Source organism: Panthera onca, chromosome D1, assembly GCF_046562875.1.
Source record: "Panthera onca isolate mPanOnc1 chromosome D1, mPanOnc1 haplotype 2, whole genome shotgun sequence".
NCBI lineage: Eukaryota > Metazoa > Chordata > Mammalia > Carnivora > Felidae > Panthera > Panthera onca.
This window is the reverse complement of record NC_138348.1, coordinates 98,909,446-98,918,519: the sequence shown is the minus strand read 5'-3', so window position 1 is coordinate 98,918,519 and position 9,074 is coordinate 98,909,446. Positions and strand designations below refer to the sequence as shown.

The 9,074-nt window shown below is 51.9% G+C and overlaps 1 long non-coding RNA gene across 1 annotated transcript; it reads right to left on the bottom strand.

Moving 5' to 3' along the window:
- Window positions 1-4,915: 4,915 nt before the first annotated feature.
- On the bottom strand, window positions 4,916-7,352 carry LOC145712451 (uncharacterized). The gene is made up of 3 exons (XR_014135271.1): window positions 6,703-7,352; window positions 6,404-6,459; window positions 4,916-6,156 (listed from the first exon to the last, which is right to left on the bottom strand). It is a non-coding gene; the product is annotated as an uncharacterized LOC145712451 (long non-coding RNA).
- Window positions 7,353-9,074: the final 1,722 nt, after the last annotated feature.

Sequence of the window (9,074 nt, the reverse complement as noted above, 5' to 3'; positions counted from 1 at the left end):
CATCAGCATGACCACCCAGGGGCTCACCACGAGTTACCCCATTAATGTAAACTATCAGCACCCACCACAAATACCAAAGACTCTCCTATCCCTTGGGAAATCCCAAGAGCTTAGAGGTTATATCCCAGGACCCCAAGACAAAGACTAAATACATTATTCATTGTAGAACAAGTAGCTTGTGCAGCAAAAAGTTGACTTAATGGGTTTGCTGTGTTCCCACCCTACACATTTCAAAGACAGCACAGCGTGTGCCCAGCTCCTGAGAAATAAGCCATAACCTACTGGATTTCTGTCTGATAAATCTTTACGTGGGACCTTGGGCCACACCAGATATTTTATACTAATAATGTGATTTATGGTGGGGACTGAGAGCCACCCAGTATCCCTCTGACTTAGAGGCCTGGAGACTGAGTAATTAAGGTCAGGCATACAGACACTCCAAGCCTCTATAACTGAACCCCAGTGAAAGCCCTGAACACAAGACCCAGGGGAACTTCCTGGTTGGCCATACTTCATGCAGGTTGTCACACGTGCTACTGGAAAAAGTAAATGCTGTTCATACAAGTCCACCGGCAGAGGACAACTGGATCTCATGTCTCTTCTCTCCGGGACTCTGCCCTATGTGCCTGTTGCCTTTCCCAATTTTAATCCGCATCCTTTCACTGGAATAGACTGTAACCACAGATGTAACTGTGTGGTGAGTACTACCAAATCGCCGGAGCTGTGGGTGGTCTTACTGACCCCTGACACAGTCTTCTTTCCATACTTTTGGCAACCAGCCTCGCACTTGACAAAACTCTTGATCACACAGCCTCTCTGAAATCCTTATTACAATTGCTCAGGACAAAAATCTCTGCACCATCCCAGGTAACCCCCTTCCCTTTATACTCCACGATCATCCGGCTCCACCTTCAAAATACCTCCCAGACTGAACCACTTCTCACCTTTCTGGTCCTACCACTGGCGCCCAAGCCCTGGTCCTCCTCTGTTCCCACCCCTGACCCAGCCTTCTTCCTGACCCTTGAACAACGACCTCAGAGCCTTCGCACTGCCGTTTCTGGGCCTGGACGGTCTTCCGGATCTGCACAGAGATGGTTCCATCTACGATTCTGTTCAAACGTCTCCTCACAGACGCCTTCTCCCTGCATCCCTCTGCACCGCTGTGCCCTCCGCTGGCCCCGAGCAGCCCCCTCACTTCATTTTACTTTTAGTTGTGCTTCGATCGGCACTCTCCCTGCTAATTACGTAAGGTCCAGGAAGATGGGGATCTCGATTCTCTCGTTTGCTGCCACAGCCTGAGACATCATGAGAGCGCAAGAGAGCCATTGAAATGAGAAAAGGATGATGCCCTGTGAGTCTAGGAGGCAGGACAGGGCCACTTAGGTCTCTTATTTGGGAAATGGGAGCTATGGCTCTACAAAGAGCTCTGACCTGCTCTAGGTCACAGAGGCCAAACTTAGGAGCACTTTTCAGGTCCTTACACTGCTGCTCACCTCCAGGCTAGGGAAGCTGGGCAGAGAGTTTCCCAGAACAACCCTGAGAAGAGCATGGTTTGGTTAAGGGGAGGGAGGACACTGGCCAGCAGGTGCCTGGGTCAGGAGGCAGCACCCTCTTCCCCCAGCCTGCTACACAAGGAAAGCTGACATCCTTCCCTCCCCTTCCCTCAGAAGGACTGACCCTCAGCGCCTGAGATCCCACCCCAACCTCCTTCCCCAGCTGCTTCCCCACTCCTACCTGTCACAGGGCGGGGGCAGGGCACCCTGGGACCCCAGCCCCAGCAGAAGCAGCTGGCACAGCGTGAAGGCCCTCCCAGGCATGGTGGCTGTGGCCTCAGCCAAGGAGTAAGCCCAGGTACCTCTTGCTTGCAGGGGCGCAGGCTGATCACCTGCCTACGCGGGCTGCCAAAGTCCACAACTGAGGCGTGGTCACCCTGGGCGCTGTACGTCAGGTCTGAGCGGCCTTGCTGTCCCGGCTCAGCTTGCAGAAGCCGACCCCTGCTCCCCACTGTGGACTTTTTCTCTTCGTTTCTTAGTCTCAGCGGGTGCCACCTGCTCAAGCCCTTCCCTCATGTGGTGGGGTGGTGGTGGGTGACTGGGGTGCCCCGGTGTCTGGGGCACAAGTTGGTCCCACATCTGTGACCCAGATGCCAATTGCCCTGGTGGCTCCAAGATCACCACGGCAGAGAGTTACCTTTTCCTTTAACATCTCAAACAGAATGGCTCAAGGTTCTGTCCCACGTGTGGATCGATGGCCTGAAATGACATTGGGGTGGGGGGAGGGGAAGGGCGCATGGGAAGATATACTCTGCAAACCTGTCACCATTTGAGATTAGTGGCTGTGAGACCCTCCCTTTAGGACTCAGCCTCACTGTCCAGGAGGTCAGTTGTGGTGCCTGAGAACAGTATCTGTCACACGACAAAATGGCCCTGTCCCTCTCCACAGCCCTGGTAGCGTGCCCCCTTCCATCCTGCCTCCAGATGCTACATGCTTCCTTCCTTCCTTTTTATAAGTGTTTTTCTTGTGGTTAAAACAGATATCACATAAAATCTGCCATTTCAGCCATTTTAAAGTGTATAATTCAATTTATATTACATTCACAATATTTTGAAACTATTGCCACTCTTTATTTTCAAAACTATTTTTTTTTTTATCATCCCAAAGAGGGGTGCCTGGGTGGCTTGGTTGGTTAAGCGTCCGACTTCAGCCCAGGTCATGATCTCAGGGTTCGTGGGTTCAAACCCCACGTCACACTCTGTGCTGACAGCTTGGAGCCTGGAGCCTGCTTTGGATTCTGTGTCTCCCTCTCTCTCTGCTCCTCCCCTGCTCGCACTCTGTCTCTCTCTCTCTCAAGAATAAATAAAACATTAAAAAAATTATCATCCCAAAGATACATTCTATAACCATCAGGCAGTAAGCCCTCAGTCCTCTCTTCCCATGGCCCCTGGAAGCCACTATTCAACTTTCTGTGTCTATAAATTTACCTATTCCAGACACTTAATGCAAATGGAATTTATTCCTAGGTATTTTATTTTTTAGCTGTTTTTGCACATGGGATTGCTTCTCAAATTTCCTTTTCAGGTTGTTCTTGGCAGATGTGTGGAGACACAACTGATTTTTTTGACTGGTGATTTGCGTCTGCAGCTCTGCTGAATCTGTTTTATTAGACCCAGCAGCCTTCCTGTGGATCCTTGGGATTTTCTATATACAGAATCATGTCATCTGGGAATAGATATGCTCTTCCTTTCCAATTTGCATGCTTTTTTTTTTTTCTTGTTCTTGTTCTGTTGTTCTGCTAGAACTTCTGGTACAAAGTTGAATAGCAGAGGTGATTGTTGAGGATTTTCCATCACATGCATAAAAGATATTGGACTGTAATTTTCTTTTCATGTGATATCCTTACACGGTATACGCATTAGGCATTGCTGGTCTCTAGGAGGAGTTAGGAATGTTTCCTCCTCTTCCATTTTGGAAGATCTTGAGAAGGGTTGGCGTTAATTCTTTCGATATGTGGTAGAGTCAGCCAAGGAAGACATTGGTCTTGGACTGTATTAGGGTTCTCCAGAGAAACAAACAATAGAATGTGTGTGTGTGTGTGTGTGTGTGTGTGTGTGAGAGAGAGAGAGAGAGAGAGAGAGAGAGAGAGAGAGAGAGAGAGAGACTTATCTTTAAAAATTTGCTTATGGGGCACCTGGGTGGCTCAGTCGGTTAAGTGTCCAACTTCAGCTCAGGTCATGATCTCGCAGTCCATGAGTTCGAGCCCCACGTCGGGCTCTGTGCTGAGAGCTCTGTGCTGACAGCTTGGAGCCTGGAGCCTCCTTCGGATTCTGTGTCTCCCTCTCTCTCTGCACCGCCCCCCCCCCCCCGACTCATGCTCTGTCTCTCTCACTCTCAAAAATGAATGTTAAAATTTTTTTAAAAATATGCTTATATAAAAAAAATAAAATAAAATAAAAAATTTGCTTACGTGACTATGGAGGCTGGCAAGTCCAAAGGCTGCAAGTTAGATCCTCAGGCTGGAGGCCCAGAGAAGTCTAAAGGCAGTCTCTAGGCAGAATTCCCTCTTCTTTTGGGGAGGTCAGTGTATTTCTATTAAGGCCTTCAACTGAAGAGATGACATCGACTCACAATAGTGAGGGTATGAAATGAATAAAGGAGGGGTGCCTGGGTGGCTCAGTCGGTTGGGCGGCCGACTTCAGCTCGGGTCATGATCTCGCGATCTGTGAGTTCGAGCCCCGCGTCGGGCTCTGTGCTGACAGCTCAGAGCCTGGAGCCTGTTTCGGATTCTGTGTCTCCCTCTCTCTGACCCTCCCCCGTTCATGCTCTGTCTCTCTCTGTCTCAAAAATAAATAAACGTTAAAAAAAAATTTTAAAAAAATAAAAAAATAAAAAAATAAAAAAGAAATGAATAAAGGAAACTCTCATGTCAAATATAGTCAGGGGGCACTTGGGCGGCTCAGCTGGTTAAGTATCCCCCGCTTGATTTCAGCTCAGGTCATGATCTCACAGTTCCTGAGTTTGATCACTGCATCAGGCTCTGTGCTGACAGCTCAGAGCCAGGAGTCTACTTTGGATTCTGTGTCTCCCCCTCTCTCTGCCCCTTCTCAGCTCACGCTCTGTCTCTCTCTCTCAAAAATAAACGTTTATTTATTATTGAGAGACAGAGCATGAGCATGGGAGGGGCAGAGAGACAGGGAGACACAGAATCCGAAGCAGGCTCCAGGCTCCAAGCTGTCAACACAGAGCCCAATGCAGGGCTTGAAACTCACGAACTGTGAGATCATGACCTGAGCTGAAGTTGGACGCTCAACCGACTGAGCCACCCAGGCGCCCCATAAACATTAAAAAATTTTTTTTAATAAAATAAAAATTTCTGAGACTTGTTTTGTGGCCTAACATATGATCTTATCCTGGAGAATGTTCTGTGTACATTTGAGAAGAATATGTTTTCTACTATTGCTGGGTACAGAGTTCTATATATCTTAGGTCTAGCTATTTTACAGTTTTGGTCTCCTATTTCCATATTGATTTCTGTCTAGTGTTCTATCCATTAAAGGGGCACTGAAGGCTCCGGCTATTAACAGAACTATTACTCCCTTCAATTCAACTTTTACATACACTCTCACCCTGGGATGACAGTGGTCTTAGCAGGCCTCTCTTCCTCTCTTTCCCTGAGCACACAAAGCTGATAAAAGAAATGTCACTATGCCTGTATTGTTTTCCAAAGTTCCCAGGGGCATAAAATGATCTAGACTAACACATTCAAATTCGGACTCCTTTGAAAAGGACAGTTCAGGAAAACAGTGTTTGATGTTTGTTCGGATCCCACCTCCGGGCCCTCCTTCACAGCACTTGGGGCCCATGGCAGCTGGGACCCTGGGGCTGGGTGATTTTCAGTATTCGTAAGCATCTCCACGGAACAATACAACATTTGGAATATGTGTTTGTGAAGCCAGGTTGTGTGGGTTATGGGAGGGGGGATGAGGGTAGGAGAGCTAGGTGTCGCCACAAAACAAGATTTCCTCCTCATTGATGTTCCAGGGGGATAAGGACCCATCCCATGACTTCTAGGTCGCTACCTTGACCCCACTGCACTGTGGCCAAGGATTGGCTGGGAGGGTACAGCAATTATAATTGCTCAGAACAAAAATCTCTGCATCATCCCAGGTAACCCCCTTCCCTTTATATTCCACGATCATTGGCTCCACCCTCAAAATACATCCCAGACTGAACCACTTCTCACCTTTCTGGTCCTACCACTGGCGCCCAAGCCCTGGTCCTCCTCTGTTCCCACCCCTGACCCAGCCTTCTTCCTGACCCTTGAACGTGACCTCAGAGCCTTCACACTGCCGTTTCTGTGCCTGGACGGTCTTCCAGATCTGCACAGAGACGGTTCCATCTACGATTCTGTTCAAACCTCTCCTCCTCACAGACGCCTTCCCTCTGCATCCCTCTGCACTGCTGTGCCCTCCGCTGGCCCCGAGCAGCCCCCTCACCTCATTTTACTTTTAGTTGTCCTTCGATCGGCACTCTCCCTGCTAATTACGTGAGGTCCAGGAAGATGGGGCCCTGGTCTCTCTGGTTCATTGCCATAGCCAGTCGGTTGCCATAGTGGTCCAGGAGCATCGGGACCACTCCACTGGTCCAGCCAAAGCCCTCCTGGAGAGAGGAATGGCTAGTGGGGCAGGATCTCTGGGGAAGGCCCTCAAGCCCTATTTTAGGGGGTGTGAGATCTCCACCCAGGGGCTCTAGAACTGCCTAACCCCAAGAGGACAAAGGAGCTCCAGGCAGGCTCCTCCCTGTGGACCCACATCCACAGGAGGAAACAGGCCCAGACAGCGGAGGACATGGCCAGTCGCGGGGACAGCAGAGCCCTGTAGTTCCTATGGGATGTGGGCCCACTCACCTGAACTTCATACTCCCCTCCTCCACCTGGCTGACCACACCGTTGCTGATGTCATACTGGGAACAAAAGGACAGGCTCTAAGGTCAGGCACTACCCACCCCACCCCCGCGCCCCCTCACCTCAGCCCTCTAGGGAAAGCCAGAAACGGGAGCCCCTGTGGGAGAAGCTGCCCTGGCCTGCAGTGCCCAAGAATGGCCACTGGGTGTCACCACTGTCCCCGGGCTTTGCAAAGCCTGGCAATTCCCCCATCTCCTCGTGGGGAGGAGGCCCAGGAGGGTCAGGGCTCAGGAGCAGCTCACCTTCTCATACATGGCTGACTTTCTGGAGTAGACCTCAAAGTTGGTTAGGATCCAATTCTGAGCCAGCTGGAAAGCCACTTCCTGGGCCCGAGGGGAAGGACACTTGGCCAGAGCTAGACCCCACCCCGCCCCAGGCGGGACCCTGAGCCACCTGAGTCCCCAACCCAGAGGGAGCATGGGCCTGAGCCTTACTCTCCTCAAGGAGGGAAAGAGGCCCGAGCCTCAAGACCTCCATCTTGAAACCACGTGAAAAGCCAACGTGCTCTTTCCCCAGGGCCTGGGTTTGGAGAGAGAAAGGAAGGCTGGTTCCCTGGACAGGTGGGGGCAGACACAAATGTCTGCTGAGGGGGAAGCCATGAGAACAGAAGAGCCAGAGAAAGCCCTCACATCCTCTGTTCACACCTCCCCAGTACCAGGGGGCTGACCCTCTAGATGCAAGGAGGGCAGGCCCTGGGATGTGCCCCACTGCTGCCTCCCTACCTCTGATGACCAGGTCCTGCAAGGGGGCCCAGGCATTGGGGAAGTCCCACTGCTGGCCTGTCTTCTGGAGAGAGGTCGGGATCCCGTACTGGTAGGTCAAGATCTGGCTGTCGTAGAAGGTTCCAGACATTTCTCGGACCGTGGGTGGGGGACTGGATGAGGAGCCAAGGGGCCGGGCCCTCCTAAAGCCAGATGGTCCCCTTCCTGGACTTTCTCTTCTTGGCTCACTGCCGCCCCCTGGTGGCTCCAGCGGGACCTGCAGGCTCAGGCACAGGGGTGGAGCAGGAGGGAGTGGAGGTCACTAGCTCAGAGGCAGGGAGAGAGCAGGTGGTTCCGCCCCCAGTATACCAGCCTGCCCTGCTGCCCCTGCCCCCCTCACCTCCAGATATTTCAGAGCCTTGCCCACGACTCCTGGGACAGAAAAGCAGCTGTCTCAAAAAGAAGTGTGGCTGAATGGATAAAAGTCCAAAGTCTTTCCATGTTCAAGGGCATAGTCAAACCAGGTATCTTTTTCCTCATCTCATAGGATGGCTTCAAAACAGCCCAGTGCTATTTCTGCAAATTTCAGTAATTCATAGCTTTGGAGGCATATTCTTGGGTGGAACTAGTTTAGATAGAAGGTGCATAACCTTGTATTCTACTGCAGTTTTCTAGAAAGAAATTGACGGGGGGAGGCGGTAGAAGGGGAAAGTTTACTTCTAACTCCTCATCGCCTCCCTGAAGCCCTTACCAGCCTCCTCCCAGGTAAACTCACGCAGACCTGCTTCTTATACCTATAATTGCTCACTCCCCAGCTGGGCTCTACCTTCCCTGAGCTAATCAGCTAGTCCTCAGCTCAGGACTATTTGCCACTGCTGATTGTGGCCTGTGGTCAGCACTGTCTGTTATGTACTTTCTCTCCTTTGTCTGAGGCTCAGAGTGGGCAGAGGTTTGCCCGAGGCTGCACAGCATCTGTCCTCCCAGCCGGCCCCCGGGGCCCTGGCACCCGCTGGCACAGAGTGGTGCTCCAGGGCCCTTCCCCACCCAGCCCCACAGGAGCAGACCCAGCTCTGTTCCACGACGCCCCTCAAAATAACTGACAGCCCACCGCTCTCCCACTGAAACCACACTCACTGGGACAGAACCGGGAGGCCACGAACAGAGAAAGTACCCGAAGGAGGCAGCCATCTCTACTCTGGTCCTACAGTTGCTCTCCCGAGGCCACGTTCATGTACGCCTGTCTCATTGGGAAAGCAGTTTGGGGTTTCCTTTCTCCTTACAAATAAAACTGCCAGTTACTTCACCAGCAAAAAGGGGTTTGTTTAGGAATAGCAGAGAACGGCCATCTGGGCTGAGTAAACCACAAGAAAACCGTGGGCAAGTCAGCAGCACGCAGAACAGGAACGCTGCTTTGTGGAGGAAGGGGAGCATTGGGAAGGCTGCTGCGAACAACAAGCCCTTTGCGGTAAACTGGGGCGTTCTGAGTACGGTGGCTTTTCATTGGCTGAGTTGTGACGGCCTCTCATTGGCTGGGCTGTTGCTGGGGAGGAAGAAACCTACCCCTTCAGCTGGGAGAGGAAGGCAGCATCCACTTGCTAGTTGGGATCTGCACTTGACAAAGAGTCTTAGGGCAGGAGGGCTTCACCTGCCAGCCTCCCGGAGGTTGTGAATGAGGTTTCCTTTCATTCATTGTCACACTCCACGCCTGGGTCAGAGGATGCGGGCCCCGAGTCTCTGGGCCTGGCTTGGTGGTGGCCCCAGAGACGAGGCCAGGGGAGTGGAGGACGTGGTCCCCCTGGCCGGTCCTGATAATGGCCGTTGTTTGGTGAGCACCTGCCAGGGCCGGGCTGGGTTAGCCAGGACTCCAGAGGCCCCCACGTGGGGCCGAGCAGACCAGGCTCCCGCAGCTCAGG